The 9,748-nt window shown below is 44.4% G+C and overlaps 1 protein-coding gene across 2 annotated transcripts in view; it reads right to left on the bottom strand.

Moving 5' to 3' along the window:
* The window catches only part of SCHIP1 (schwannomin interacting protein 1), a 148,928-nt gene that overhangs the window by 54,001 nt on the left and 85,179 nt on the right, over positions 1 to 9,748 (bottom strand). The gene's annotated exons all lie outside the window — the stretch shown is intronic.

The following is a 9,748-nucleotide window of genomic DNA, read 5'->3' as shown; positions in this document are numbered from 1 at the left end:
CCCCGCCCGCCTGGCCTTCCCCAGCTCTGGCACTGGGCGGCTGCTGCTCTCGGAGGCTCTCTGGGCTTCCAGCGCTGGGCGGGTGGAGTCCCGCCTTCCCACCATCTGCCGTCACCTTCCCCTGAACGATCCTGCCCAGATTCCTCTCCATAGCACCTTTCCTGTTCCCAATAAAGGAAGAGAGCGGCAGGACGCTTTGGGGGCTGGTACCACTCCCAGGTCAGGGCTGAGCGTGGATGGGAGCCCTGCGAGGGAAACCAGCAATCTTGTTCTGAAGCCAGGGGGAGATTGTATGGGATAAAAATAGACGTGAAACCGCCAGCCCGGCAGACTCTCCAGTGACTTAAAAGCCGGGTGTCCTGTAACAAAATGAAAACGGTATAATTTCACGTTTGCTTTTTTTTTCTTTTTTCTTTTCCCCATTCCGATCATTTCTTAATATCAGACATAAAAGTCTCATCTACTGGTAGGAGCCTCAGCACAAGACTGAAACTGACTTCTAGCCCAGAGAAGGTCCCCTCTCTGTCCTAGGAGCAATGCCTTGCTCTATGAATATAGGCAACAGAAAAAGATCCGTTGATTTTGCCTTAAAACCCAACCGGCGGTGGGCTTTTTCACAAACGCGAGCGTTCTTTCTTGCCACTTTCTTTCCCTCTTTCCCATGACTTCTGGTTTTGCTCACAGGCTCTGCTTAAAAAGAAGGAAAAGGCCACAGCTGGAGGATGTTTTGGTGCAAGAGGCAGACAAGCAGAAGCGTGTGCACACACACACCCTCATCATTGTTGGGCGACTACTGCCATGAACAAAAAAATAGGCCCGCTATTTACTGCAGAATAAATGAAATTACTCTTTGCAGAAGAAACGGGTAAGAGAAGGATTGTAAGGGCAAGTCTCCATTGAGCAATGCCATCTCACACACTTAGACAGAAAGCAGCAAGTGTGCTAGTCAATAAATTTTCCAATATAGATTCTTGAGCAACCGCAATGCTGTTAAGAACATAGTTCTAAAAGCAAGAATGCCATTCAAGATAACCTTTGGCATCTGTACCCTGGCTGACATGCTCACCTTCTGTTTATTTCTTGCTGTCATTTTTTTTTTAAGTTGAGGTCTCACTCTGTTGCCCAGGCAGGAATGCAGTGGCACAATCATGGCTTACCGCAGCCTCAGTCTCCTGGGCTCAGGTGATCCTCCCGCCTCAGTCTCCCAAGTAGCTGGGACTACAGGCGCGTGCCACCATGCCTGGTTAGTTTTTTTTTGTTTTTTGTAAGATGGGCTCTCACTATGTTGCCCCAAATGGTCTTGACCTCCTGGGTTCAAGCAATCATCCCACCTCAGCTTTCCAGGATGTTGGGATTAAATACCCAGCCTCTGTAATTTTTTTTAAAAAGTTCTATTTGTAGAAGACTTGTGGCATAAGCATGTCTCAAGGTGGTTTATAATAGTCCTACTTCTGTAAAGCAAATATTTCCCTTTGTAGCCCCTGGTCCAAATGCAAATCCTCCCTTTACTCCATTCTCATCCCTCGCCTCAGTTACCAAGAGAATGAATTACGCATTTGTTAGACATTACAATGACAAGTTGTCTCTCATGAGCTGCACTTGCACTTGGGCAGGGCTTCTTCTCCCTTGCAGAGATCTTCCTTGTCTTACCCTTCCCCAAACCCTAGGGCCCTTACTCCCGATGGGGGGCGGGGGTCCTGCTGTCTGCATGTAGGCAGCCCAGAATGCTTCCCCCTGAGGGCTGCCCCCAGTGCTCACTACAAAAAGTCAAAATACAGGAGCGGTTGGACACTGTGGCTCACACCTGTAATCCCAGCACTTTGGGAGTCCGAGGCAGGAAGATCATCTGAGACCCTACTAGAGTTCAAGACCAGCCTGGGCAACATAGGGAGACCCCATCTCAACAAAAATTTTTTAAAAGAAATTATCTGGGGTTGGGCACGGTGGCTCAAGCACTTTGGGAGGACGAGGTGAGGGAAATACCTGGGCCCACGAGTTTGAGAACAGCCTGGGCAACTTGGCAAGACCTCTCTACAATAAATAGAAAAATTAGCTGGGCATGGTAGTGCGCACCTGTAGTTTTGGCTGCTTGGAAGGCTGAGATGGAAGGATCACTTGAGCCTAGCAGGTCGATGCTGAGATGGCCATGAATGTGCCACTGCATGCCAGCCTGGGTGATGGGGTGAGATTCCAACGCAATAAATAAATAAATAAATAAATAAATAAATAAGCACAATAGACTCATCAGGCATAGTATCAAAATGAGAAATTATTATGTAAGAAAGATACCTGTACAGTGTACTTGCATGTTCAAGGCAGCACGATTCACCATAGCAAAATCAAGGAACCAACCAAAGTGCCCACCCACGATTGCTGGATGAAGAAAATGTGGTATATATACACCACAGAATACCATGCAGCCATGGAAAAGAATGAAATCATGTCCTTTGCAGCAACTTGGATGGACCAAGGAAATCATCATCCTTAAGTGAGCTGACTCAGAAACAGAAAATCAAACACAGTATGTTCACACTTATATATGGGAGCAACATGGTCACAAAGATGGAAATCATAGACACTGGGGACACTAAGAGGGAGAAGGCCAGGAGGGGAGCTAGGGTTCAGAACTTACTTTTTGGGTACAATGTTCACTATCTGGAGAATGGGTCACCCTCTACACGATAAGTCCATGAAATGAACATGCACTTGTATCCCCAGAATCTAAAATTTTTTAGAAAGAGAGAATTTAATATAGAAAAATCCGGCAGCACTCCCCATATAATAATAGCACACACTGAAGCAAAATTGTATAAATCCTACATCTGGGCCACCCAGCCTGTACTGCCACGTGCACCTTGCTGATGAAGCCTCAAGAAATGAAACAGAAGCCACCGCACTGAAGCCAGAACCCAGCATGCTCTATGGGAAGTCTTCCTTTCGAATCAAGCGTGGTGTTTTTAGTACTACCGTGGCTTCCTTCCAGCAGCTGTTATGGTGTCAAGCTTTTTGCCAAGGGGACAGGGTCTTGTGTCTATTCAGCCCATTTACCCCACAGCCTGGCGCATGAGGAGAACACAGTGAGGAACTGCTGACCACATATGTGAACAGAGGAGAAATGAATGTGTGGCTTCACGTGTTTCCTCTAAATGCTGTCCACAGCAGGGAACATGAGCAGGTTACGTTTGTTCTCTTCAACTGGAATTTTCTGTGAAACCCAAATATATTTCAAAGGGAAAAATGGGTCTGCTCTGGTTGAAGGAAGGGGGCTACCCGACCCCACCTGGATGCTCCAGCCTCCTGCTGTCCTAGCCCCCCAGGACAGCCTCTCAAGAAAGCTGTGTGCACAGAGGACCCAGGGACCCTCAGGCCCTGCAGGCCTGCCCACTCACAGAGTAAAGCTTAAAAAGCCACAAAGACCTGAAACACAGCTCTCACACTAGCAGCAGGGCAGCACTCTATTCCTGGCTCCATGGTTGCACTGATTTCCAGACCCCACTTCATTCTTCTTGGTGGTTCAGCTGCTACATGAATCTCAGCCTCTTACCTGAGTTAACAACCTATAATCCATAGCTAACATGGGTGATATTATAAAAATTTAGAGATGACAAGGCTCAGGGCCAGATGCAGTGTCTCGTGCCTGTAATCTCAGCACTCTGGGAGGCTGAGAAGGGAGGATTGCTTAAGGTCAAGAGTTCAAAAACTAGCCTAGGCAACATAGCAAGACCCCCATCTCTACAAAAGTAAAAAATAAAAAATTAGGCACACATGGTGGTGTGCACCTGTAGTCCCAGCTACTCAGGAGGCTGAGGGCAGAGGATCACTTTGAGACTAGAAGTTTGAATCTGTAGTGAGCTATGATTGCACCATTGCACTCTAGCCTGGGTGACGGAGCAAGACCCTGTCTCAAAAAAAAAAAAAAAAAAAGACTCAGTGAGATACATAAAATGACAAGCCTATAACTAACATCTTTTTTTACTTTAATTTTAACAGGGTGGGATTAAATATACAGCTGAAATAAGAAAAACTGAGCTTATGATTAATAACAGACATGCATATATACATACGAATGAATATATATATATACTAGTAATATATGAGAGGGGACCCAAGAAAAAAACGGAATTATCTTTTGGAGGGCGGGGCCCCTTGTAGTACAGGCTTCCCCCACTAGGTAAGTGTTCTAGGAACCCATTGGCATCAGTGTACCAGCTAGTGTTATTGTAAGAGGCTGTATTCAGCTTCAGTTAATATTTTTTTTGGAGATTCTTTCAATGTGTTTGCCCATTTCATCATGGGTGATTTATGAGCACACCTGCCCACACCAGGTAGAGCAATTTTCGACCAAAAATGGCACGATCCCTGCATCCCACTCTCCCTATTCAACCCCTCTCACCCTGAGCGACTGTTTTTTGTTTCCAAGGATTGAAACAGTCCTCAAAGGGAAACGTTTTGCTAACAGGGAAGAGGTGAAAAAAAAAACAGCAGAAGCACTAAAAGGCATCAAAACTGATGAGTTCAAAAACTGTTTTGAGCAGTGGAAAAAGCATCTTGATAGGTGCATTGCATCAAATGGAGAGTACTTTGAAGGTGACTGAAGTTTAAAGATATAAGAATACACAATTTTTATAAATAAATTCTCGGTTTTCTTGGGTCTCAGGGTATTATCTTTTGAAGAAATATACCTCAAAATCTAAGATAGAAATCTCCCAGTCAAACAACAGCAACAAGGCTTAGTACTGTGAGTACTAAAGACCATTTGACTCCTCCACTTCCACCTACTTTTTCCTCACAAGTGATTCTCTAATAAGAACTATCTAGAGGCAAGCGATGGAAAATCTGCTCCTGAAACATGCACACGAGAGCTTGCAGGGGAGTCCCAAGTGGTGGTGACATGACTTTGCATCCCTGCAAAGAAGCTCAACATACAGATAGGCTCATAGACCAACCCTTTCCAGATCGAGGGGTTACCACCGTTACCAGGACAGCTCGTGCCAGCTTCAAATTCACCTGTGACAGGACTGATCTCTGGTGCTCTCTAGAGTTTTGCTACTCAAAGTGTGTTCTCCAACGAGAGCATCTATAGCACCTGGGAGCTTTCTAGAAATGAAAACTCTCAGGTCCTGCCCCAGACTCTCCAAATCAGAAACTGCATTAAAAGAGAGAGAGAAAGAGAGATATTTTGGCCAGGCATGGCAGCTTCAGCTTATATTTGTAATCCTAGCACTTTGGGAGGCTGAGGCAGGAGGATCGTATAAGTCCTGGAGTTTGAGACCAGTCTGCCAATATAGAAAGATCTTATCTCTACAATAAAATTTAAAAAATTAGCTAGGCATGGTGGTGCACCCCTGTAGTCTCAGCTACTTGAAAGGCTGAGGAGGAAGGATCGCTTGAGTCTAGGAGGTCGAGGTTGCAGTGAGTAGGGATCACACTACTGCACTCCAGCCTGAGAGAAAGAGTGAAACTCTGTCTCAAGAAAAAAAAAAAGAAAATAAGAAAAGAGATCTTGCATTTTAGAAGCACTACTCTAGAATTAGGAAAAAAAAAATTCATTATACACCATTATCCTTCATTTCAGAAAATATTTCCAGCAGGATGTGAAGACCCTGACTTGAGAGAGATGGTTGGGATCAATACAGTTGTTAATTTCATTTTCAAGAGATCCAATTAATACAGGAAAGAAAAACACAAAACCAAACCCCACCTCAGCAGAGACTGGAGCTTCATGCGATACCTGGTGGGGTGGCAGTCACTATGCAGACAAGAAGACAGCCACTCCAGGCACATGATGGGTTCAGCACACAATGCCTGTTGGGATGGTAGTCACTATGTAGACAAGGAAATAGGCACTCCAGGCACAGGATGGGCCCAGCATGCAATGCTTGGTGCAGACAAGGGAGCAGGTACTCCAGCACAGGTTGGGCCCAGATGCTAATGCCCTCCCTTAGAACAAGTACGCACAGCCACTTAGAATCCCTGAGGCTAAAAGGGCCTCTGCCCACTCCCTGCCCTGAAATTCAAGGACTAAAATGAAGCCAAGAACTGAATCGCAAGACACATAGCTCATGTGAGTTAATGCTTTTAAACGGTCATTATCGGCCACGGGTGGAAATTATTGACTCTGAGAACACTGAGAACATTACTGGGAAATCATTTATGTGCTGTCTAAAGATTTCTCTATTCATAGAAGGAAACCCGATTTCATCCTGTTTAACCCTTCAGTCTCCTAACTGTCTGCCTCTTAGCCTTAACATCCATATTCCATGCTAGATTCGTCATCATTTTTCAACTAACTTTTTAAAATTTTTTATATTATTTTTGTAAAGATGGAGGGGGTGTCTCACTATGTTGTCTAGGCTGATCTCACACTCCTGGCCTCAAGCAATTCTCCTGTCTCAGCCTCCCACAGTGCTGGGATTACAGGCGTGAGCCACCATGTCCAGTCAGCTAAATTTGTTTTGCTTTTCAATTAAGATTGTCTGATAGCTAGAAAAGCCATGGAAATATGCAGGCAATTTAAAAATAGACTTTTCAGTGTAGATCATACAAATTAAAATAATGATATTAGGAGTGTGGGCTGGGCAGTGTTGGGGAAAGCCAAACATTTTTCCACATCAAAAAGACCGAGGACCATAGTCGTAAATCTTTCTGCCTAACTAAAATCTGAGTACAAGAAATTCAACTGCGGCCACTCTGACGGCCACGGCATGGCCTCCAAGGGGAAGCCATTCTAATACCCTCATTAGGTTTCTCTGCATGTTCTTGCCATTAGCGGGTCTCCTGCACTGATTGTCACCAGGCCTCTCTGATAGTTGTTTTCTTTTGAATTCAAGCCGTTTTGTCAAATTACTTTCTATTTCAGGAAGCCTGGAAGTTTCTGATGCATCTATATAGTGCCCAGGGGAATACTAAGTACCCCAAGATTTCCAATTTCTCCCTTGGTATAAAGAATATAAATAAATAATGGGATATGGTTCTATTAATGCTGAATTCCTGGAATGTGAAACTGTGATTAGTTACCCAGGTACATGTGAGAAGGTGGGGTGTCTACTTTCAAAAATGCAGTGATAGAGATGTCACCACTTCCTGCCCACCACCTTCCATCACCATCACCCTTTCCAAGAGAAAATACTAGACCTTTGGCTTAAAATATGTCTTACATGTTTCTTTTTTTTTTTTTTTTGAGTTACGGTCTCACCCTGCTGCCCAGGCTGGAATGCAGGATGATCATGCAGCCTCAACCTCCTGGAATCGGGCAATTCTCCCCGCTTAGCCTCAGCCTCCTGGAATCGGGCAATTCTCCCCGCTTAGCCTCCTGAGTAGCTGGGACTAGAAGCACTCACTGCCACGCCTGGCTCATTTTTTTTTTTTTAATTTTTGTAGACACAAGGTCTTGCTATATTGCCCAGGATGGTCTCAAACTACCGAACTCAAGAGATCCTCCCACCTCAGTCTTCAAAGTACTGTGATTCCAGGCATGAGTCACTGCGCCCGGTCATGTGCTTATTTCTTAAAGTCACTTAAATCATAAAGTTTGAGGCCCCAAGTACTATTTTAAATAGCAATTAGGTACTTGTACTAAATTTCTGTTTCAGATCAGGATCATAATAATAAAGCCCTGTTGAATTCCCACCCCCCCTCATTAGGGGCATTTATCACTGTGCTCCTTTTGTGGTAAAGCACATAAATTAGATTTCAGATATCTTGGCTAAAAACAAATGCAGATGAATTCCCATCTAAAATTATTTTCTAAAATTTTTAAGTTCCCATTTTCCCAGAAAAATGTAACTATATCTCAACAAGGCAGAACACAACTACACTAAACTGGCAAAGCAGTGATGACAAAGTCCTCTTTAGCACTATTAACTGTAGAAAAAATGTTCCCAATAAAAAAATAGAATAAGAGAAAATTGTGTCATTGAGCTTATACTGTTTAAAAGCCTGCATCAAACAGAGCTCTAAAATAATTTGAAATTTCCTTTTCCATTTTCAATCTACTTTTCCCTGCTGTGAATAAAACCCAGCCTTAAAATGGGTGGAATCTTGAAATCAAATTTGATCCCTTGTTTTCTCATTCACAGAAACAAGGGATTGGGAGAAGAGCTCTCACGTGGCCTGGTGTCCGTGTGGATAGAATATATTTCCTTTCCTTTGTTAACCACTAAATGACCTGCTGGAATCTGGGCATGAAGGACTGGCTACTACTTTTTCCATCAAGAATTTTAAGAATATCTTGATGTACTATTTAAATTGATATACTTCTGGTCAGGTGCAGTGGCTAACGCCTGTAATCCCAACACTTTGGGAGGCCGAGGTGAGAGGATTGCCTGAGCCCAGGAGTTCGAGATAAGCCTGGGCTACATAGTGAGCCCTCGTGTATACAATAAATCAAAAAATTAGCCGGGCATGGTGGTGCACACCTGTTGTCCCAGCTATTGGGAAGGCTGAGACAGAAGGTCGAGGCTGCAGTAGCTGTGACTGTGCCACTGCACTCCAGTCTGGGCAACAGAGTGAGACCTGGACTCCAAAAAAAAAAATGATATACTCCCTAGTGTTATCATTTGAGATCCATATAGGGTGTCCTTTATTTTATTTGCTAGGTATGATAGTTCAGTTGGGCTAAAATATTTTGTGCCAGAAAAATCTGGTATTCCACAAGGCAGTAAAATAGCATCTCTGTATGGCAAAGGGATGTATTAAAACTTTGTGAAATTCAATATATTAAAAAAGGTAGGTCAGGTGTGGTTATCTTGCTCCTGTAATCCCAGCACTTTGTGAGGCCAAGAACCCAGGAGTTTGAGTCCAGCCTGCGCAACATAGGGAGATCTCATTTCCACCAAAAAAAAAAAAAAAAAAAAATTAGCTGGGTGTGGTAGTGCATGCCTGTAGTCCAGCTATTTGGGAGGCTGAGGTGGAAGGATCACCAGAACTCAGGAGGTAGAGGCTGTAGTAAGCTGTGATCGTGCCACGACACTTCAGCCTGGGCAATGGAGTGAGACCTCAACTCAAAAAAAGAAAAAAGAAAAAAGAAAAAAAGGCAGGCCAGGCATGGTGACTCATTCCTATAATCCCAGCACTTGGGAGGCTTAGTGGGGAGGACTGCTTGAGCCCAGGAGTTTGAGAGCAGCTTGGGCAACACTGAAACCCCCATCTCTATTTTTAAAAAGAAAAAAAAGATTAAAGAAGAAGAAAAGAAAAGAGAGGTAGCTTGGGGATAAGCACCCATTCACTCACTTATTTTGTGCCTTGCACTGTACCCTTCCTTCTGGCACACGGATGTCTAAAGTCCTGGCATCCTGGCCAAGAGGTTCAGATGCCACGTACTGGACTCTGGGGTCAGCATCGCCACCGCCAGCTGCAATGCACACAGATCTGAGCTTATCTCTGGGGTGAGACCCTGATGCTGGGGACTCAGAACAGCACCAGCTACACAAAGTGCAATGCAATGTGACATACTCCATGAATGAGGTGGGGGCTTGTGGGATTAAAATAAGGCCCTTTTCTCCAAGAGGCCTGTTGTCTCTTTATTTGTTTGTTTATTGAGTCAGGTTCTCACTCTGCTGCCCAGGCTGGAGGGCAGTAGCACGATCACAGTTCACTGTAGCCTCATCCTTCTGGGCTCAGGTGATCCTCCCACCTCAGCCTCCCAAGTAGCTGGGACTACAGACGTGCACCACAGTGCCTGGCTAATTTTTAAATTTTTTGTAGAGATGAGGTTTTGGTAGGTTACTCAGGATGGTCTCAAACTCCG

This window comes from Carlito syrichta, unplaced genomic scaffold, assembly GCF_000164805.1.
Source record: "Carlito syrichta isolate Samal-C Ts95f unplaced genomic scaffold, Tarsius_syrichta-2.0.1 Scaffold302038, whole genome shotgun sequence".
Classification (NCBI taxonomy): domain Eukaryota; kingdom Metazoa; phylum Chordata; class Mammalia; order Primates; family Tarsiidae; genus Carlito; species Carlito syrichta.
The sequence above is the reverse complement of the archived record's forward strand: the minus strand, read 5'-3'. Positions and strand labels throughout refer to the sequence as shown.